The sequence below is a fragment of the Puma concolor genome, chromosome E2 (genome assembly GCF_028749965.1).
Source record: "Puma concolor isolate L17-30 chromosome E2, mPumCon1.1.hap2, whole genome shotgun sequence".
NCBI lineage: Eukaryota > Metazoa > Chordata > Mammalia > Carnivora > Felidae > Puma > Puma concolor.
In genome coordinates, this window is record NC_141681.1 from 27,455,765 (window position 1) to 27,479,426 (window position 23,662).

Genomic DNA, 23,662 nt, shown 5'->3' on the forward strand with positions numbered 1-23,662 from the left:
CACAAACACTTGTGGTTGTAAGTCCCTGGATTTGGGGGATGGTTGTTATCCGGCAGTGCTGCAGCAATAGCTGGCTGGTTCGCCAGGATCAGTCTGTTTTCTCAGGGGCTTTGCCTGCGTTAAATCTCACTGCATGATTTCTTGCCTATAGTGAATCAGCAAGAGTCTAGTTCTAAGGTCCCAGGTCATTTTAATGACCTTCATGGTGCTTGGTCCCTTTCTTCTCCGGAATCAGCTGTGAGCCTCCTGGACACATGCCTGTCCTTCTTCCATCTCATTTGTCCTGGGAGCAACCACAGTTTGTCACCTGCAAGCCTTGAATGTTGACCACAGACTGCTAATCCATCTGAAATGTTCTCTATGTCTGTCACCACTATCCTATGAAGTAGGAATCTAGATTTCCCCTATTTTATACATGGGAAAACCAAGGCTTGGGGAAGTTAACACACTGGCTGGCAAAATCGTACCGCTGAAGTGGTGGAGAAAAGACTGGCCCAGATCTCCCAGCCCCTGCTTTTTTTTTTTTTTTTAATGTTTATTTATTTATTGAGAAAGAGAGCAGGGGAGGGGGCAGGGAGACAGAGGGAGAGAGAGAATCCCAAGCAGGCCCTGTGCCGTCAGCACGGAACGTGACCCAGGGCTTGATCCCACGAATTGAACTGGGTCAAACCGAACTGTGAAGTCGTGACCTCAGCCGACATCAAGAGTTGGACAGACGCTTAACCAAGTGAGCCACCCAGGCATCTCTCCCAGCCTGTGCTCTTAAGCATTCTTTCCAAGAGCCTCCTGGTATGGGGAGAAACGCCTGGTTTCCTAGCACAGCCCCTCCCAGAGCCCTCTTCCACACGCCCCTTCACCAGGGCCACCTTCCAGTTTGTAAGCCTGTAGCCACTTCCCACTTGCAGGGAATGTACTCAGTTCCTGCCTCCGGGAGTTAATTATTTCCAAAAAGACATTTGGAAACTCAGCTCTGCCATGTCTAATGTGTTCCCTTTTGCTAATTTAATAGTTCTGTTTTTCAAATATGAGTGTGCTTTAAAATTTGTTCATTGGGCTATTTGTCATTTTATCACCCTCGAGATATTTTTTCACTCTTGCCGTCTGTCCTTTGAACTCATGCTCCCACAGCCTTGCAGACTTCAGAGCTGGGACCTGGGTTTTGTGATCGGGGTCCGCTCACTAAGGGTAAGGCCTCAGCTGTCTGTGCTCAGGCTTAGCAACCAGACAGGACAGTTTGAAATCATAAAAAATAAAAAGTATCGGATTGTTTTTAAAAGAGGCAGCTTGGGTTCTTACTGGTGCACTTGGTTTGCCAAATGCTAACAGTGGTTATTTTTAGGTGGATTTTAGGGAGTTTTAGGGAGTTTTTAGTTTCTTTTTTATGTGGCTCTAATTTTCTTCTTTATGGGTCTCTTATCTGTTTCACTCCCCATTTTTAAAATTTTTTTATTCTTGAGAGACAGAATATGAGTGGGGGAGGGGCAGAGAGAGAGAAGGAGACACAGAATCCGAAAGCAGGCTCCAGGCTCTGAGCTGTCAGCACACAGCCTGACACAGGGCTTGAACTCACAAGCCATGAGATGGTGACCTGAGCTGAAGTCGGTTGCTTAACTGAATGAGCCACCCAGATGCCCCCTCCCATTGTTTTTAATTTATAAAAAGATGTATAATTTCAAGAATAAAACAAGAAAAAGATACTACCATTAAAAATAATGTGCACCAGATCCTTAAGGAATCTGGTCCTTCAGGCAGACCATCAAGGCAAGTCTGGCTTTTATGAATTTGTTAAATAAACTTTTATGAACTTGTTAAAGCCAGTCAGAGAAGCAGAAAGTGAGAACTCTGCTTAAAAAGAAAAAAACAGACCCAGCAACAGCACTGCTAGGAATTTACCCAAGGGATACAGGAGTGCTGATGCATAGGGGCACTTGTACCCCAATGTTTATAGCAGCACTTTCTTTTTTTTTTTTTTTTTTAAATTTTTTTTTCAACGTTTATTTATTTTTGGGACAGAGAGACAGAGCATGAACGGGGGAGGGGCAGAGAGAGAGGGAGACACAGAATCGGAACCAGGCTCCAGGCTCTGAGCCATCAGCCCAGAGCCCGACGCGGGGCTCGAACTCACGGACCGCGAGATCGTGACCTGGCTGAAGTCGGACGCTTAACTGACTATGCCACCCAGGCGCCCCTATAGCAGCACTTTCAACAATAGCCAAATTATGGAAAGAGCCTAAATGTCCATCAACTGATGAATGGATAAAGAAATTGTGGTTTATATACACAATGGAATACTACTTGGCAATGAGAAAGAATGAAATATGGCCTTTTGTAGCAATGTGGATAGAACTGAAGGGTATTATACTAAGTGAAATAAGTCAGAGAGAGAAAGACAGATACCATATGTTTTCACTCTTCTGTGGATCCTGAGAAACTTCACAGAAGACCATAGGGGAGGGGAAGGGGGAAAAAAAAAGTTACAGAGAGGGAAGGAGGCAAACCATAAGAGACCCTTAAAAACTGAGAATAAACTGAGGGTTGATGGGGGGTGGGAGGGAGGGGAAAGTGGGCGATGGGCATTGAGGAGGGCACCTGTTGGGATGAACACTGGTGTTGTATGGAAACCAATTTGACAATAAATTTCATATTAAAAAAATAAATAAAAAAGAAAAAGAGAAAAACAAGAGGCGCCTGGGTGGTTCAGTTGGTTGAGCGTCTTCCTCTTGATTTCTGCTCACGTCATGATCCCACAGTCATGGGATCAAACCCCAAGTTGGGGCTCCATGCTCAGCAAGGAATCTGCTTAAGATTCTCTCTCTCTTTCCCTCTGTCCCTCCCCAACTCGTGCTAAAATAAAAGAGAGAGCAAAAACAAGATCCAGGCTAACAATTATATTCACTAAATAATTTTAATATATTTTTTAAGTGGAATGGAACTTGAGTTTTTAAAATGTTAACTTCGTTTGTTAGACCTTAGAAACTGCTTTTCTTTACCACTCTAGAATGGATCTGTTTCTTTATCTTTTTCGTTCAACAGATATGGAGTTTCTCCCAGGGTCAGGCAATGGTCTAGGCTCACAGGATTCAGGAAGGAATGGGGATGGGTCCCAAGCCTGGAGCAGGTCTTAGTCTGGGAGACACAGTTATGCCAACAGCACCAGGTTGGGTACATGCTCTGGGAGGGCACTGGGAGAGCCCAGAAGAGGCAGTCCTTTTCTCTGCCTGAGAAAATCACAGAAGGTATCAAAGAGGAGGTAAATGACACTTAGGAGGAGAAGTGGGAAGACACACAGGCAAACAGAAGAGAATGTGCAGAGCGACCCCGGCATGTGAGGGGGCGGCAGGAAAGCTAGAGTTGTCTTCACGAAATAGCCACTTGCTGACTGTGACCGCAAATTAGGGTACAGGATAATGTGTTTGGATGCATTGGTTGGATGGCGAAGGGCCTGGATGATGGACTAAGAACCTTTTTTGAATGGCTTCTCAAAGGCTGTGAAGGTCCACATGGGAGACAGAAACCACACCAGTGCTTTGAACAGAAAGAATTTAATGAGAAGAATCACCTAGGTGTATCTATCCATCCTTCTATCCACCCATCCATCTCATTTAGTTTTTTAATGTTTCTTTTTGAGAGAGAGAGCACATAAGTGGGGGGTGGACAGAAAGAGAGGGGGACTGAGGACCCAAAATGGGCTCTGCACTGACAGCACAGAGCCTGATGAGGGGCTTGAACTCACAAACCGTGAGGTCATGACCTGAGCTGAAGTCGGATGCTTAACTGACCAAGCCATTCAGGTGCCCCATCTTATTTCTTTAATGTATTTCAAGGTAAATTGTGGGCATCAGTGCAATCCCCTTAAACACCTCAGCATGCATGCCATTAAACTTCAGTTTTTTTCCGGGTTTTTCTTTTAATTTTAACTTTATAATGAAATACAAAAATTTGAAGCATATGTCTGCTGAAGTTTGACAGACACATACACTTGTGTAACCCAAATTCCTGTCAAAATAGGAGACATTACCATCACCCTAGAAAATTCCTTCGTGCCCAGCCTCAGGCAATCCCTGTCTCCATCTCCCAGAGACAACCACTGTTCTGATTTTTTTCCACCATAAATTAGTTGAGGCTTCTGAAACACAGTGCCATTGAGATTTGGGTCCAAATAATTATTTGTTTTTAGAGGTTGTCCTATGCATTATCCAGTCTATCCCAGACCCTCAGATCATTGGAACAGATTCCTTTTCCTTTGGCTTCTTCCATTTAACATAATGCTTTTGAGATTCACTGACATCATTTTGTGTGACATTGTGCCTCTGATTGCTGAGCTATATTCCACTGCCTGGCTACATGACATTTCATCTACTCTCCTGTTGATGGACACTTGGGCCATTTCCAGTTTGGGGGTTATTAGGAAGAAAGCTGCTATAAACATTCTTGTACAATTTTTTTTTTTTTTTTTTTTGGTGAGCATATGTTTTCATTTCTTTTGGCTACATAGCTACGAGGAATTGCTGAGTCATAGAGTAGGTATATAATTAGGTTTTTAAGACACTTCATTTGGTTTTCCTGAGTGGTCGTACCATTTCACGTTCCTGCAAACAAGTTATCATAGTGGTACCGGCTCCACGTCCTTGCCAACATTTGGTCTTGTCAGTCTTTTGAATTTTAGCCTTTCTGGGGCGAGGGTTAACTCTTCTTGTGGTTTGAATGTGTGTTACCCTGATGAATAACGATGCTGAGCACCTGTACTGTTGGCCATTAGTGTATCTTCTTTTGCAAAGGCTCCATTCAAATCTTTTGCTTAGTTCATATTGGATTGTCTGTTACAGAGTTGAGGCACTATTCCTGCGTGCCTGAAGAGAGGGGCCACAGTGAGCGGGCCTTGGACTGAGCTGAGTGGTGAGAGGTCCTGAGGGCCTCCTAGCATCCTGTTGAAGCCCGGTGCACCCTGGGGCAGGGGAGGCTTTGTTCTGTTTCACCTCTGACACCTCCCCGCTTCCCATAGTTCCCGCCCCTATTCCCACCCCCCACTACCCCCAGCACCATGTGCCTCCCTGGAGACCAGTGAGCTGACCCTTGTCAGCTTCGTGTGCCTTCATCATGGGCCAGATTGTGTCCTCCCCAAAGTTCATGCTGAAGTCCTAATCCGCAGGACCTCAGAATGTGACCGTCTTTAGAGAAGAGTCTTTAAAGAAGTGATTAACTTAAATGAGGTCATTAGAGTGGGCTGAAATCCAGTAAGAGTGGTGTCCTTATAAGAGGGCATGTGGGGGCGCCTGGGTGGCTCAGTCGGTTGAGCGTTTGACTTCAGCTCAGGTCATGATCTCACACTCCATGAGTTCAAGCCCCACATTGGGCTCTGTGCTGACAGCTCAGAGCCTGGAGCCCGCTTCAGATTTTGTGTCTCCCCCTCTTTCTACCCCTCCCCCCTCCTCATGCTCTGTCTCTGTCTCAAAAATAAATAAAAACATTTAAAATTTTTCAAAAAAAAAGAGGACACGTGGACACAGAAGAACGATGGTGTGGGGACACAGGGAGAAGGCGGCCACTTATAAGCCAAGGGGAGAGGCCTCAGAAGAAACCAAATTTACAGACGTCTTGATCTCAGATGTCTCCAGAACGGAGAGAAAATAAATCTTGGTTGTTTAAGCTCCCCTGGTCTGTGGTTCTTGTCACTGCAGCTCTAGCCCACTGATACAGCCTCACTGGACAGCAGCCAGCCTCTGCCACCCTGGTCCACCCTGATAGGCACCAACTGCTCTCAGGGCGTTCGCCTCCCTGACAGAATCAAGCCTCCCACCTTGAACACGTGAGGGCTGAATAATGGTCCTTCTTATTTTATGATTAAGCCTTTGATCCATCTATTCTACTTTCTACATCCCTCTTGGTGTGAGCCAGATCCAGGGGGAGGGGCTTCCTGGGCGGGGCAGGCAGGTGGCTTCCATCCCATACCCCCCAGCCTCAGAGCTACCCAGGCGGCTTTGTCTCAGGATGCTCTCAGGCAAGTCCATGGTCTTCCTGCTTCTACTTACCCACCAGTGAGGTAGGATTAACAGTACAGCCAACCTGGAAGGAGGCTGAGACAAGGCCGAGCAACTCTGGCTCGTGGCACTAGACAGTACTTGGCCAGCTTACTGCCTGCACCACCTCCTAGAATAGGCAGTGCAGCCCCAGGTGGGGGGTCCCTGTCGTCAGCCTCCTGGTCCACGTGAGGAAACCCACAGTCAGAGAACTTGAGGGACTTGGGGCAGAAATTCAAAGTTTAGGGGAAAAAAATCTTTGTAAAAAGCTGTGCCATGTCACCCCACATGCTCTCTTTGCTCCCGAGAATACCAGGGGAAAAATTAAGCCTGGAAGAATGTTCGAGTTTTAACTCCATAGGCAAAAGAAACCAAGCCAGAATCAGAGGAGGCACGGTTTCCTGCAGCAAGAGGAGAGATTCCCCATGAACGAGAATGGCCCTGGGGGAGCGGATGCCCTGGGACAGGGGCAAAACCAAGGCTGGTGGCCCCAGGCCTTTTGCAACTCAGAGATGTGCTTATTCATGCAATGTTTACTTTTTTAAAAAAGTAATTGCCAACATTTAAAAATCAGTGATTTTTTTTTCATTCCCTCTCTTTCACACACATGCAGAGTTTAGGTATCAGGCTTCACCTGAATGCTCAGAAGATGGTGTAATCCCGGGTAATCCTCACTGGCTGGGGCTAAAAGCAGCTGGCCTTTGTGGGGCATAAATCCCACAGCCCCACCCTTGCTGTCCTTGGCTCATTGCCCTCACTGATGTCGCCTGCCTGTTCCTCCAAGGCACTGGGTTTGGGATCTCTGACTCTCAGGTGTTAAGGCTGCCTTTCTCATCTGGGCTTTTCTCAGACAGGATTCTCAATCTGACAGTTTAAGTAAGACTCAGGGGGCCTGTGAATTCGGATGCACATATTAACCATGTATTCTTGGTGTTTTTACTATCTGGGGACTTGCCGAGCCTAGAGAGACTGCCCCTCCCAGGGCTAACCCCTAGAGATGATGTCGAGCCCGTGAGTACATCTTTCAATCTAAAACCATCTAAATCTAAAACCCATAACCCAACCACCTCTTTGTACTCTGGGCCGCTATTCCCACTCCTTGATTTCTCCATGGGCAGGTCCTGGATGACAGGAGAGACGGCTCCTAGGCCTCAGAGCCCTTGGAATGATTCAAACTAGCCAATCGTAAGCCCGCGTATCCTGCCTCACTGCTTCCTTGCACGGAAACCACAATAAAGGCTCTTGGCCCACATTTCCCCCCCTGCTCCTCCTGACTGGCTCCAGTGCCTTCCCGTTCCGCCCCTCCTCTTGAGATCTGTAACAAATGTACCCCAGCCAATGGCAATCATCTCTTCATCTTTTGGCTTTACCCAAATAATAAAATCTGTATTTTTACAACAACAAGCCCAAAAGGTTACACTTTTCTTTTCACTAAACTCTACATGCACCTTATTGTAGGTCACAGACCACAGTAGTCTCAGCAATAGACATCAGATATTTTTCATATCACACTATGATTGCTGTCAACAATTTGAAATATTGTTTGTGTTCCTTGCTACTTTGAAGTTAGGGTAGTTAAGTACGTAGCAAGATGGGGAGCTTCGCAGGAGGGTTCTGAGCAACCCAGTCTGGACTCCGAGCCCCAGCCAGCCTCCGGTGAACCAAGGACCAAAACCTAAAGGAAAGAGGGAGGTGATGGTCCCAGAGGGCAGCCCAGAGGGGCAGCAGGATAGGTCACTAGTGGTCTAGTGGCCTTTTGCCTAGGAGGTCCCAAGCCACAGATTTGCCGTGTCCTCCGTTTCTGTGTTTCTGTGTCCCAACAGCCCAAGACAAGCACATCTTATGACATCCAAGATGTACAACATGGTTTCAAGCGGCAGTAAATCTCATGGGAAGTCATTCCTTTCGGTGCTGATTATACCAAGACAAAGTCTCTGTTTGCTTCTGGAGGTCTTTAACACCTCTCCAGCTCATTAATCCTTCTTAACAGAGAGGCTGGCCTAGGCTTAGAATTATTGCATCTGTGTTGTACGTGTACTTGCCATAGTATATTTAAGTTTTAAAAAGTGGGTTACTTGAAATAAAATTGGTGGCAGGCAAATGTGGCAAAAATCTGAATGACAAATTTGAGACCCACCATGTCAAGTGATGTCCCAAGGTCGTTTGAGGTCTCAGGAAATTCCCTGTATAATAACCATCTCCCATACTCTGCTCTTCTGTGAGGTCTGCTTACTCATTCATTCATTCATTCTTTCCTGTGGAAATATCAGTTTATTAAGCAGCTAGGGGAGCCAGGCCCCATTAGTTGACAGAGATCTAGCAGCTTCCTGCCCGTCCCATCTGGAGATAGAATTCTTCCTGCCGCTTTGCCAGCCTCTACCCAGAAACGTGCTTTTCCTTGTTCCTCTCTTGATCTAAGAATCCCGTTCCTGGGGATGCCTGGGTGGCTCTGTCGGTTAAACGTCTGACTTCGGCTCAGGTCATGATCTTGTGGTTTGTAAGTTCGAGCTCCACATCAGGCTCTATGCTGACAGCTCAGAGCCTGGAGCCTGCTTTGGATTCTGTCTCCTCCCCTATTCACATTCTGTCTCTCTCAAAAGTAAACATTAAAAAATTCTTTTAAATAAAAAAATAATAATAAAGAATCCTGTTCCTGGAGGAGTTGAATGCATTAATCCTGGGGCCAGTGAGCCTGCCTGGATATTGGCCATCCCCTGCCTGGGAGGTTGAAGGTACCCATGGAGCAACCAGTCTGCCTGTGAGTCACCCTCAAAACAGAGGGGGGAAAGGTCAGGCTTTATCTGGTATCCACAAAGCCACTTAGGTGAGAAGCTTTTCTGTCTACATCAGATATTCTCTGATGCCGTCACCAACCTGCCCCTTATCAATAGTCCCTCACTAACCTTGAGTCGTTGAGTACAATCTGGAATACTGTGGTCTCGTTTGTACTCCAATTTTAGAAACCTGCCACTGCTCTGGGTATGTGTATTAGAACAGAAAGTCGACGGGCTTATAACAAATAATTTAAAAGAAGCCATCAATTTGCTCATGTTGCTGGGAAGTGTGGGGACCCGGCTAGTTCAGGCACGGCTAACCCATGGACTCAAAAGCCATCAGGCCTTGGTTCCTCATCTGTGGCTCTTGCTTCTCCCGTGTCTGATTTACTTTGGGGTTTTGTTTAGTGGCCAGATGGACACAGAAGTCCTGGTCCCTACTTCCTCTCTGGCTTCAGGTCCAACAGGAACTCATGCGTGCCTAGGCGTGCGTCCTGGGCTCTGACTTGTGTGCATCATGGCAGGGGGAGTGAGAGGCATTGACAGGCATGGGCTGAGGAGGGGCCTGTGCGCTTCCCCTGGAACAGGGCTCACAATCAGCTTCTCCGGGACCATGTGAGTCAAAGGGGTGGTTTCTCAGAGGACGCTAAGTGTAGAGGTAGGAGGGCAGATGGAGAATGAATGTTGACAGAAAACAACAGATGTTCTTGGCTTCTCGGGGATGCCAAGTAGAGGAGCTAGGCTTGGCCCAGGACGGTTGATCCCAGAGCCTGACCTCCGTGCCTCCACGGTCTGGGTCCCGTCTGTACCCCAGAGCCCCTCCCTTCCCCCACCGCCTGTGCCTGGCACACAGCAGCCACTCAATACCTGTGTGGGGAGTGAATTTCCTGCTGTGCTCTGCTCTCCTGTATGGTGAGAAACCCTGTCTCTCGGGACACCACTGCCTGGTTTCTCACGCTCTAGAAATTGGGTCCTGTCCTATGGGTGAGCCCCTTCCAATCTCCCCTCTTCTTTTGCAGCAAAGCTTCATCCGAAGTGAAACACCAGGAAAGAATCCAGCCTACTGTGTTATGGACACACACAGCCAGCAGGTTCTGGACATCCCTCAGACTTGGGTGGGGTGGGAAGGGGCTGCAGGCTGCGGTAAAACCTTGGGAGCCATGCAGTGGGCTTCCCCTGGAGGAGGGCGTCTAAGAACAGTGACCTGGCACCGATCCCCATCAGCTCAGGGCTGTGCCCAGAGAGTCGGGTGCTCAGTTCTGACCGCAGACAGGCGATGCGGTGCCTGTCACCCACCCTAGGGAAACATGGACAGCGCTTACAGCTCCAAATGCAGCCCTGAACCTAATGGCAGAAATGAACCAGGGACCGTGGATGTGCACCCTGTCACCGTGCTTGGGGCCGTGCCACCTTAGCTCAGGCCACCGTAACAAAGTACCAGAGACTGGGTGGCTTAAACAGAAATTCATGGTCTGCCACTTAAAAAAATTTTTTTTAACGTTTTATTTATTTTTGAAAGACAGTGCAAGTGAGGGAGAGGCAGAGAAAGAGGGAGACACAGCATCTGAAGCAGGCTCCAGGCTCTGAGCTATCAGCACAGAGCCCAATGCGGGGCTTGAACACATGAACTGGGGGCTTATGACCTGAACTGAAGTTTGGACGCTTAACCGACTGAGCCACCCGGGCGTCCCTGATCTGCCACTTTTGGAGGCCAGAAGTCTAAGATCAAGGTACTGAGAAGGTGGGTTTCATCCTGAGACTTCTCCACTTGGCACAGTGGCCATCCTCCCACTGCAGGCTCACAGGACCTCTTCTTTTAATGCATGTAAAGAGGCAGGGATGAGGGAGGCAAAGAGAGAGGCAACCTCTTTTACTAGGGTGCTAATCTCATCATGAGGGCCCCAGCCTCACGGTCTCCTCAAAACCTAATTACTTCCCAAAGACCCCATCTCCAAATGCCATCATACTGTGGGTTCACCCTTCAGCATATGAAATTAGGGGATACTTTCAGTCTGGGACACAGTCTGAGTTCCTCCATTCCCACTGTCCAGGCTCACCTGCACAGCACCCTACACTATCTTACAGAGGAGGGTGCTAAAACCTGGAGGGGAGAGTGATGGGCCCAGGTCTCAGAGTCTGTGCTGGTAGAGAGAGGATTTGAACCTGGGCTCACCTGGCTCCAAGCCCACACATGGGGGCTCAACAACATGGAGTTGCTGGGCTCTGCAGTCCCCCAGGGACAAGAAATCTACACCAGTTGTCATGGTCTTCTCTTCCCGCCCTGATCACGGTCTGAAATTAACTTAAGTGTTCACTTTTTGAGTACTTGTCCCTCCCCATGGACTGTGAGCTCCATGAGGCCAAGGAGCTCATCCGCTGTGTTCAACACTAGCTCCAACAGAGTAGGAACCCAATCCACAGTCATTAGATGATTACATAAATGGCCAAATCATTGAACTTGGGTTTTGTCACTCCTAATTCAGTGTTTTTCCACCTTCTTATATTCTGGAAGGGAAATGAATGAAAGAATCTGATATCAGTATGGGACTCCTGGGTGGCTCAGTTGGTTGAGCTTCTGACTTCGGCTCAGGTCATGATCTCACGGTTCGTGGGGTTGAGCCCTGTGTCAGGCTCTGCAGCCTGAAGCCTGCTTCAGATCCCATCTCTGTCTCTCTCTGCCCCTGCCCCACCCATGGTCTGTCTCTCTCAGTCTTTCAAAAATAAATAAAATCTTAAAAAAAGAAAAAAAAGGAATCTGATATTAGGCTTGCCCTGAGGAAGTTTATATTCTAGTAGAATATAATGATTATATAATTCAACACACTTACCATGTACTAGATACTGGTCTAGTTCCAGCTACTAACCCTCCTTTCTCTATCTCCTGTGGAGCTTCAGGACCACATTAGGAGATGGGGACTGTTATGATCCCTATCGACAGAGGAGGGACTGAGCCTGACTTGCTTGCTCTTCCTGGCCAGGTCAGCTGCAGGCTCAAGGGCATGAATGACAGTAAGAGAAAAGCCCTATGAAGGAGTCCCTGTCCCATTCATTGCTGTGGCTCAGAACAGAGCCTAGTGCATGCCTGGCTGGCTCCCACTTAGCGTGTGATAGATGAATGAACATTCGATGGATTGGAATGGATGTAGAAACCAAGAAGTTACTATGATGGCAGGTGGAGGGAATGCCTATGAGTTGGTATAGCCCTTTCTACAGCCACTTTGGTAAAGTAGCAGGGGATTTCTCCTTCTTCGCTATAGGCTGCCTGAGCCCCAAACTCTGGGAAGTTCTTGGTACATTTGTGTACTGGTTGGGGGTATGGTGCGGCTCCAGAGTGAAAGCAGGGATGAGGGTGAGTGGAGTCAGGGGCCAGAGTCTTGCCAGCCTGGCTCACTTGCCTGAGGTCACAAGGCCAACACTACAGAAGAACCAGGACTTGAACCTGGAGAAGATTCTAAAGCCCTGATCCTCATCTACCCTTGCCTCAGAATAGACACAACCAGAAGCCTCTGGCAGCACAGTAATTATGGAAACTCATTTATTTGTAATCCCATGCTTATGGCCCACTGGGAGGGCCACTATGAAGTCCTAGGGGTGGGGAAATGAGAGTGTCCACCATTCTTAGGCCAAATGGAGAAAAGCACAAGGCTAGGAAAGCATGTTAGGCTTTCCTGTGAAGCTTTCCCATGTAAATCACATCCTAGGCCCTCAAGTTGAGCCTTTTTTTTTTTTTTAAATATAGAGCCTTTTACCTACTATATTATTTATTATGTTGCCTCTATTAGCTTCCTTCCTCTGAGATTTAAGGGGCCAGATTTACCTGCTCTTTCCTTTCTCTCAAAGTACATGGAATTGAAATGGCAACAAAGAGCCAGTCAGTAGTGTGATGTGAGACACATCACCTATTTAGACAACATGAAGTTTAGGAGGAATCAAAGGTGAGTCATGCCCCAAAGTCAGAAAAACAGACCAAGGATTCAAGAACAGGACAGAAGAGACGTGAAGGGAGAAGTTTCAGGTGTTCGGTTCATTTCCAGCATAATGAGCATAGCTTAACGTGAGATGCCCAAACGTGCTGCTCAAATCTAGCACCATGCTTATTTTGCTCCAGTCAGCAGGGTCTGCAGAGATGGGTCATTCGGGGGTTGATATTTTGAGAAGTACATAGATACCTTAAATTTATCTGGAAGGCAGGGCCCGAGTTGGAAACCATAAGTACGTAAAAGATGATAAATGGAGAAAACGAGCTTATCTTTTAAACCAGAAATTTTAGGTCTCCTATTGAATTATTTTCTCATCACTGCTCTAACCAATTACTGAAAACTAGGCTGCTTGAAATAATACATATTAAGAGGACTCTGGAAAAATGGTGGAGTAGGAACCATCAGAAGTAGGTTTTCCTACCTAGGCAACAATTGCATTGGTAGAATCTGTCAGATATATTTTGGAACTCTGGAGTCTACTGAAGGCTTGTAACTTCCAGGGAAAAGGTTCAGACAGCTAAATTGCAGTTAATTTGGTTGGTTTCAGCTCTGAGCTCAGAAGTACCCATTCCCTGTCCCCATGGTAGATCATTGTGCCCATATCCCTGGAACAGCTTACATAAGCTTCCAGGGGCCAGAGTGGGCGAAAAAGGACCTCGTTCTCCAAATATCAGAGACCTGTGCTCTGATTGCTGATTATTGCTTTTGATCACAGAAGTATAGACAAAGGGGCAGGGAGCCATTGTTGTGCGCCCCCCCCCCCCCCCCCCCGGTTGCTGCAACCCCTCTCCCTCCAGCTGAGGTGACTTCCAAGGGATTTAAAGGCCCAGGATGTTGGGGCGCCTGGGTGGCTCAGTCGGTTAAGCGGCCGACTTCAGCTCAGGTCACGATCTCACACTCCGTGAGTTCGAGCCCCGCGTCGGGCTCTGTGCTGACCGCTCAGAGCCTGGAGCCTGTTTCTGATTCTGTGTCTCCCTCTCTCTCTGACCCTTCACCGTTCATGCTCTGTCTCTCTCTGTCTCAAAAAATAAATAAACGTAAAAAAAAAAATTTTTTTAAAGGCCCAGGATGCTTCCTCCCCACTCCCCTTCATTTTTACCTTTTTCTAGTTTGGGAGACATACATTAAGACTAGGACATTGTATTCTTCAGGGTTCTCCAAAGAAAAAGAACCAATATATTATATGTGGATATTATAAATCTCCTATATATGTGTGTATATAGGAATTAGTTCATGCTATGGAGGTTGAGAAGTCCAACGATCTCTATCTGCAAACTGGAGGAGGAGGAAAACCACTGGTATAATTCAGTCTGAGGTGAGGCCCTAAGAACCAGGGGGGTGAGGGGCTGCTGGTGTGAGTACTGGAGTGGAAAGTCCCAAGAACCAGAAGGTCTAAGATCTGAGGGCAGGAGGAGATAGACATCTCAGCTCAAGAAGAACAATGATTTGCTGTTCTACTGCCTATTTGTTCTATTTGGATCCTCAATGGATTGGACGATACCCGCCTACACGGGTGAAGGCAAATCTTTACTCAGTTCTCCTGATCCTCTTCTAGTCTCTTTTGGAAACACCCTCACAAACACACCCAGAAATAACACATACCATTATTATTTGGGCATCCCTGACTATAGTCAAGTTTACATGTAGAATTAACCCATCACAGACACTCAAAGCAACTGCATATTTGGTGGAAAATGGCAAATGATCATGCAAGCCCAAGGAAAGGCTAAAATAAGAGCCAGGACCTTAACTTTATACGTTAGGGCTGGTCCTTGGCACAGAGACAGTATATATATTTTAATGTTTATCCATTTTTGAGAGAGAGAGAGAGAGAGCACATGCAGGAGAGGGACAAAGAGAGGGGGTACAGAGGATCTGAAGTGGGCTCTGCACTGAGAGCAGAAAGCCCGATGTGGGTCTCAAACTCATGAACTGGGATATCACGAGCCAAAGTTGGACACTCAACCAACTGAGCCACCCAGGTGCCGCAGTCTATAAAGATTTTTTTTTTAAGTTATAAACAAAATTTAAAGAACAAAGCAAATCCCCAGCAAACCCTGGGAAGCGGGGGGAATCTGATCTTCACATTCACAATATAATTAAATTCAAGTATCCATGGGCACCTGACTGGCTCAGTCAGTAGAGCATGTGATTCTTGATGTCAGGGTCATGGGTTCAAGCCCCATGTTGAATGTGGAGCCTACTTAATTAAAAAAAAATCGGGGGTTCCTGGGTGGTGCAGTCGGTGGAAGGTCCAACTCTTAGTTTTGGCTCAGGTCACAATCCCACAGTTTGTGAGTTCGAGCCCCACATCAGGTTCTGCTCTGATGGTGTGGAGCCTACTTGGGATTCTATCTCTCCTTCTCTCTGTCCCTCTCCTGCTTTTGCTATCTCAAAAATAAATAGAAACTTTAAGAATTCAAAATATGCACAGTTTTTCCCAAAAAATTTACAAAGCTTACAAATAAATAAAAAGTACATTCCATCCAAAGGGAAAAAGTAAATCAACACAGTCTCTTACAATGACCTAATGGCAAATATACTAAACAAGTCTTTTTTTTTTAATTTTTTTTAATGTTTTATTTTAGAGACAGGGAGAGACAGCATGAACGGGGGAGGGTCAGAGAAAGAGGGAGGCACAGAATCTGAAGCAGGCTCCAGGCTCTGAGCTGTCAGCACAGAGCCTGACGCGGGGCTCGAACTCACAGACTGCGAGATCATGACCTGAGCCAAAGTCGGATGCTTAACTGACTGAGCCACCCAGGCGCCCCCTAAACAACAGTCTTAAAACACTTTAAAGAGAACAGTCTTAAAGATGCCAAAGAAATTGAGCTGAAAAGAACAATAATTGAGGTGAAAAATTCACTAGAGGGATTCAAAGACAGATTTGAGCTGGCAGAAGAATCCTGAATAATCTTGAATATAGGACAAAGGAAATAACAGAGTCTGAGGAAACCAAAGAAAAGAGAATGAGGAAAAGTGAACAGAGACTGAGGAACCCGTGGGATACCATGAAGTATACAACATACACTTTTTGGGAGTCCCAGAAGGAGGGAAGAGCCAGTGTGGAAAGGAGAAAAAGAATGGAAATTGGTAGAAAAAGAATGGAAATTGGGAGAAGAAGAATGGAAACTGGGGGAGGCCAGAGAGAACATGTGAAGAAATAGTGGATGGAAACTTAACAAATTTTATGAAACACATGAATATAAACCTCCAAGAAGCTCCACAAATGAAGTAAAATGAATTCAAAGAGACCCACACAACACACATCAACCATCAAAAGACAAACTCTCAAAAGCAGCAGGAGAGGGAAGCTACTCATCATGTACAAGGGATCCGTAATAAGATTATCAGCAGATTTCTCCTCAAAAATTTTTGGAGGCCAGAGTACAGTGAGCAGATATATTTAAAGGGCTAAAAGAAAACACTGTCAACCAAGAGTCCTGTAACTAACAAAACTGTCCTTCAAAAGTGAGGGAGAATGAAGACATTTCCAGCTAACAAAAGTGGAAGGAGTCTGTGACTAGATGTGTCTTGCCGAAAATGCTCAGGGGATGATTCCTACAGGGTGAAAAGAAGGAACACTCAACAGGAACTTGAAGCCAAATGAAGAAACAAAGATCTCAATAAAGGTAAATACATAGTCGATTATAAAAGCTAATATTATTGTAACCATGGCTTGTAACTCCACTTTTTTTTCTGCATAATTTAAGAGACTAATGCATTAAAAATCATTAGTTTACATTTTTGGGTATATAATGTATAAAGGTATATTTTTGTGATAACAGCAAGGGTGGAGCTGTAAAGGAGCAGAGTTTTTTTGTATAAATTCAAATTAAAGAACTTTAGGATATCAAGTGTAATGCCCATGGTGACCACAAGGGGAATAGTCATACACAAAAGGAAATTAGGAATTAAAAAATAAATAAAAAGTCAACTAATACAAACACAAAGAAAGACTGTGATGAGGGACAAATGAGGGACAAAAAAGAAAAAAAAAAGCCCTAAGTTGTATAGAAAACAAAATGACAAAAGTCCCTCCTCACCAATAGTTACTTTTAAATAGTCAAAAGACCTAGATTGGCAAAAATGGATAAACACACATGACCCAACTATATGCTGTCTACAAGAGACTCACTTTAGATTTAAAGACACAAACAGATCTGAAGAATGGGAAAAGGTATTCCATGCAAACAGAGGCAAAAGAGAAGATGGTTTTCTTACTATCAGACAAAAAGGTCTTTAAATCAAAAATGGTTACCAGAAACAAAGAAGGACATTATATATTAAAAGCTGGAATGCAACAAGAAAATTTAACAGTTGTAAACATTTACATATCTAATGACAATCCAAATATATAAGGCAAAACCAAACAGAATTGAAGACAGAAACACAGTTCTACAGTAATAGTTGGAGACTTTAATAGCCCAATCTCAATAAGGGATACAGCAACCAGATAGAAGGAAATAGACACAATAAACCAACTAGATCTGACAGACAGAACTCTCTACTCACCAACAGCAGCATACACATTCTTCTCAAGTACACAGGGGTTTTTCAGGATAGACTATACGTTAGGCCACAAAAATTAAGTCTCAAAAAAAAATTAAGTATCAGTAGATTTAAAAAGAACTCCTATTTTCTCCAAATACAATGGGATGAAATCAGAAATCGGTAACAGAAGGAAAACAGGAAAATTCACAAGTATGTGGACCGTAAACAAACACATTCGTAAGTAACCAATGGATCAAAGAAATCACGAGAGAAGTTAGGAAATACTTAAATATGAAAATAAAACAAACCCACAACATACCAAAACGAATGCAGCAAAAATAGTCGTAAAGGAAAATTCATAGCTATCCACACTTGAACAAGAAAGATCTCAGATCAAGAACCTAACTCTACAACTTAAGGAACTAGAAAAAGAACTAAATCCAAAGCTAGCTGAAGGAAGCAAATAATTAAGATTAGAGCAGAAAAACAGGAGATTGACAAGGGAAAGGGGTGGCTTGCCTCGCTCAGTCGATAGAGCATGTGACTTAATCTTGTGGTTATAAGTTTGATCTCTACGTGAGTGTAGAGATTACTTAAAAAAATTAAAATCTTTTTTTTAATTTTTTTTTAACGTTTTTATTTATTTTTGAGACACAGAGAGACAGAGCATGAACGGGGGAGGGCCAGAGAGAGAGGGAGACACAGAATCTGAAACAGGCTCCAGGCTCTGAGCCGTCAGCACAGAGCCCGACGCGGGGCTCGAACTCACAGACCGCGAGATCATGACCTGAGCCAAAGTCGGACGCTCAACCAACTGAGCCAGCCAGGTGCCCCCCCCAAAAATTAAAATCTTAAAAAAAAAAAAAATAGGGGCACCCGGGTGGCTCAGTCAGTTCAGTGTCCAGCTTTGGCTCAGGTCATGATCCTGTGGTTTGGGAGTTCAAGCCCCGGGTTGGGCTCTGTGCTGACAGCTCAGTGCCTGGAACCTGCTTCTGATTCTAGGTCTCTCTCTCTCTCTCTTTCTGCCCCTTCCCCCTTACCCCCTGTCCCTTGCTCATGCTCTGTTTCTCTCTCTCAAAAATAACCATTAAAAAATTTTTTTTTTTAATTTTTTTTCAACGTTTATTTATTTTTGGGACAGAGAGAGACAGAGCATGAACGGGGGAGGGGCAGAGAGAGAGGGAGACACAGAATCGGAAACAGGCTCCAGGCTCTGAGCCATCAGCCCAGAGCCTGACGCGGGGCTCAAACTCACGGACCGCGAGATCGTGACCTGGCTGAAGTCGGACGCTTAACCGACTGCGCCACCCAGGCGCCCCAACCATTAAAAAAATTTTAAAGAAAATAGAAAAATAGAGGGGAGGGGAAGTCAATAAAACCAAAAATTAGTTCTTTGACCAACAAAATTGATAAAATTCTAGCTAGACGGACTAAGAAAAAGAGAGAAGACAAATTACTAAAATCAGAACTAAAAGGAGGGATGTTACTCCAGATTTTATAGAAATAAAGAGGCCTCAGAGAGCACTATGAACAATTGTATGCCAAGAAGTTGGAAAACCTAGATGAAATGGACAAATTCCTAGAAACATAAATCTACCAAGACTAAATCATGAAAAAATAGAAAATCTGAACAGACATGTAACTAGTAAGGAGACTAAATCAGTAATCAAAAATTTCCCCAAAGAGGGGTGCCTGGGTGGCTCAGTGGGTTGAGCATCTGACTTTGATTCAGGTCATCATCTCATGGTTCGTGAGTTCGAGCCCGCATTGGGCCCTGCGCTGACAGCTCGGAGCCTGGAGCCTGCTTTGGATTCTGTGTCTCCCTCTCTCTCTGCACCTCCTCTTCTCATGCTCTGTTTCTCAAAAATAAATAAATGTCAAAAAAAATTAAAAAACATTTCCCCAAAGAAGAGCCTGGCCCTGATGGTTTGAATTCTACCAAACAATTAAAGATATAGAAGTCTTCCTCAAGCTTCTCCAAAAAACTGAAGAGAAGGGACTATTTCTTAAGTCATTCTATTAGGCCAGCATTACCCTGATACTGAAGACAGAGACACTACAAGCAAATAAACAGACAAAAAACAAAAACAAAAAAACCCAAAATCAAAACTACAGACCAATTGCCCTTATGAACATTGATGGAAAAATCCTTAACAAAATACTCACAAGCTGAATTCAGCAGCATATTAAGAGGATTATACCCCCTGACTAAGTGGGATTTATTCCCCTAGTGCAAGAATGGTTCAACATACAAAAATTGACCAGTGTAATACAGCACATTAACAGAACGAAGGGGAAAAAACCCACATGACTTCCTCAATCACTGAAGAAGCATTTGACAAAATTCAACACTGTTTCATGATAAAAACACTTAAACAGAAGGAAACTACCTCAAAATAATAAAAGCCATGTATGCAAAACCCACAGCCAAACATCATACTCAACGGTAGAAGACTAAAGCTTTTCCTCTAAGATCAGGAACAAGACAAAGATGCCCGTTCTCACTACTTCTATTCAATGCAGTACTCAGAGTTCTGGTAAGAGGCATTAGGCAAGAAAAAGAAATAAAGGGCATCCAAACCGGAAAGAAAAAAGATCTCCACTCACAGATAATAGGACCTTACATGTAAGAAACACCAAAGACTGCATAAGAAAAAAGAAAAAAAAAAACTGTTAGAAGTAATAAATGAACTCAGCAAAGTAGCAGGATACAAAGTCTATGCATAAAAATCAATTGCATTTCTATACACTAGCCGTGAACGGTCTGAAAAGGAAATTAGGAAAATTTTATTTATAACAGCATCCAAAAGAGTACAATACCTAGGAATTAATGAAGGAGGTGAAAGATTTGTACAACGAAAACTACAAAACATCACTGAAAAAATTTAAAGGAGACATAGAAGTAAACACATCCCATGTTCATGGATTAAAATACATAATACTGGATTTTTTTTGTTTTTTTTTTATTTTACATAATACTGTTTCAAAATACATAATACTGTTTAGCGGTCAATACTACCTAGTGTGATCTGCGGAGTCATCGCAATCCATCAAAATCCCAACGATGTTTCTGCAGAGGTAGAAAATCCTATTTTAAGATTCATATGAAATCTCAAGAAACCTGGAACAGCTAAAACAATATTGAAAAAGATCAAACCTGGAGGACTCACGCTTTGTGATTTCAAAACTTACCACAAAGCTACAGTAAGCAAAACAGCATGATATTAGCATAAAGACAGGGCCAAGTGAATAGAACAGACCAAGGGAATAGAACAGAAAATCCAGAAATAAACCCTCACATATATAGTGAAAATATTTTTTTTAATGTTATTTTTGAGAGGGAGATAGAGAGAACGCACATACTCATGAACAGGGGAGGAGCAGAAACAGAGAGGGAGACAAAGGATCCAAAGACAGCACAAAGCCCAATGCAGGGCTTGAACTCACAGATCATGAGATCATGACCTGAGCCCAAGTCAGACACTTAACTGACTGAGCTACCCAGGAGCTGCTATGGTCAGAAGATTTTTTTTTTTATGTTTATTTATTTTTGAGAGAGAGAGAGACAGAGCATGAGTGGGGGAGGGGCAGAGAGAGGGAGATACAGAATCCGAAGCAGGCTCCAGGCTCCGAGCTGTCAGCACAGAGACTGATGCGGGGCTCGAAGTCACAAACCGTGAGATCATGACCTGAGCCGAAGCCAGACGCTCAACCGACTGAGCCACCCAGGCGCCCCTGGTCAGAAGATTTTTGACAAGGGTGCCAAGACTATTTAATTCGAAAAGGATAATTTTTTTCTAACAAATGGTGCTGGCAAAACTGGATGTCCACATGCAAAAGAATGAAGGTGGGCCCTTACCTAATATTACATACAAAAATTAACTCACAATGGATCAAAGATCTAAATATAGGATCTAAGACTCTTAGAAGAAAACCATAGGACAAAAGCTTCAGGACACTGAATTTGGATAGGACACCAAAAGTATAGTCAACAAAAGGAAAAGTAGGTCAATTGAACTTCATTTTTGTGCATCAAAAGACACCATCAACAGAATAGAAAGGCAACCCATAGAATGGGAGAAACTGCTTGCAAATCATACATATGATTAAGTATTAATATCTAGAATATATAGAGAACTAAAACAACAAAAAACAATCTGATTTTAAAAGGGCCAAGGGCTTGAACAGACATTTCTCCAAAGATGATGCCGGTTTCCCCCACTAACTGGAAGCAGAGGGTTCCTATGAAACTTTTCTCAAGCCAAAATGTTGTAAAGCAAAGAAGCAGTTATCATTAATTTATATGGAAAAGTTTTGAGCCTTCCCAGACTCCAAATAATACCCCCCGTAGGCTTTTCTGATGCTTTAGGACACATCTTGCTAACGGATGCACAAAGTAAACGGAGATAAAGCACAGACGCTCAGAGACACAGTTCAAAGCTCTGTCAGCTTGATGCTGAGTGTGGTTCCCGGGGAAGGAGCTTGGCGGGACCCCTAGCTGTTCAGACCGCACGCTGTCTCCATAAAGGCTCACGGCAAAACAAACGCGGAGCGCTATTTCTGCTTTTTGCCTTTTAATAAAAGCGAAAATCCTCTTCAGATTTCATTCGCTTAGGGAGAACAGGTCTTTCGTAAAAGAAAAATGGCACAGCATGGAACTCTTGAAAAGCAGGGGATACTTGTACACAGCCAACAAGCACATGAAAAGATGCGCAACAGTTACTACTCATGAGGGAGATGCTAATCAAATGGGGTATCTGATACCACCCACACCCATTAGATGGCTCCTATCAAAACCAGAAAACATCAAGAGTTGGGAAAGATGTGGAGGAATTGGCTGGTGGGAATGTAGAATGGCATAGTCACTATTGTTAACAGCATGAAGGTTCCTCAAAACATTTACATTAAAATGACCCAGCAATTCCACTTCTGATGTACACCCAAAAGAATTGAAAGCAGTGTCTCAAAGAGATATTTGTAGACCCAAGTTTATGGCAGCATTATTCACAAGCACTAAAACATAGAAGCAACCCAAATGTCCATTGACAGATGAGTGGATAATTTTAAAACTTAAAAAAAAATTGTTTTAAACAGCACAGCAATGAGAAGAATCCACAACTACCAAAGTCTGTAGAATATCTGTGGAAAGGAGCTACCTGTTCTGAACTGTTTTAATGAAATCTTCTATAGAGTTTTACATACTAGTTTTTGACCACTAAGAGCACAGAATTTCTCATGTATGTTTGTGTCTCCAGTGGCTAGTGTAACCCCTAAGATCTACCCACTTGTTTCTGAAAAGTCTACATCAAATCAAGTTAGCTTTGATCTAGCCCACTTATATTTAAAAAAACAAACAAAAAAACCCCTAAAAACAGACTTGATTTCCTTCAGAAATCTGTTATAAACACTTTGGTTAAATTTTAAAAAATAATGTTTTAAGTTTATTTATTTTGAGAGACAGAGAGAGTAGAGGAGGGGCAGAGAGAATCCCAGGCAGGCTCCGCGCTGTTAGCACAGAGCCCCATCTGGGGCTCGAACTTACGAACCATGAGATCACGACCTGAGCTGAAACCAAAAGTAGGATGCTCAACCGACTGAGCCACCCAGGCACCCCTCTTTTGTTAAATTTAAACATCGCAAGTTAGATAAAATTGTCACTGATTTTTTTCATGGGTATCTTTTACATTGTCAGCTGATTCCAATTCGTTGATATGTTGTCAGCTGGATTTCTGCTTGGAATCAGCTGCCACCTCTTGGTGTCTTAGCTAAGAATGCCTATCTCAGTCCCCCCTGGAAATCCACCACCACACAATGAAATATTATTCAGCCTTAAAGAGGAGGGAAATTCTGACACCTGCTAAAACATGGATGAAATCTGAAGACACTAAGAGAAACAAGTCAGCCCCCCAAAGACAAATACTGTATGATTCCACTACATGAGAATCTTAGAGTAGTAAAATCAGAGAGACAGAAAGTGAAATCTTGGTTGGCAGTGGGGAGGGGGGAAGGGGGAGTCACTGTTTGATAGATGCGGAGTTTCTGTTTTGCAAGTAAAAGAGTTATGAGATGGATGGTCTTGATGGCTGCCTAACGTTATGAATATTTAATGCCACTAAACGGTTTACTTAAACATGGTTAAGACAAGTAGATTTTACATGACATGTATTTTACCAGAAGAAAAAAGTTTGAAAAAAAAAATCCACAAGCGGATTCTCTTACAGTTCTGGAGGTCAGAAGTCTTAAATAGGCTGGCAAAGCGGCGTTCTTTCTTCAGGCTCTAGAGGAGAACCGTTTCCCTGCCTTTTCCGGCTTCTAGAGGCTTCTGTGTTCTCTGGTTTGTGGCCTCCTTCTGGCAAGAGCACTCCTCCGACCCCTGCTTCCTCACACACCCCCTGCT

The 23,662-nt window shown here is 44.3% G+C and overlaps 1 protein-coding gene across 1 annotated transcript in view; it reads right to left on the bottom strand.

Moving 5' to 3' along the window:
- NDRG4 (NDRG family member 4) overlaps nucleotides 1–23,662 on the bottom strand; it is a 79,819-nt gene extending 56,157 nt beyond the window's left edge. Inside the window, exon 1 of the mRNA XM_025920812.2 lies at nucleotides 23,485–23,662. The gene's annotated coding sequence lies outside the window, so the exon portion shown is untranslated. The remainder of the gene's footprint in view (nucleotides 1–23,484) is intronic.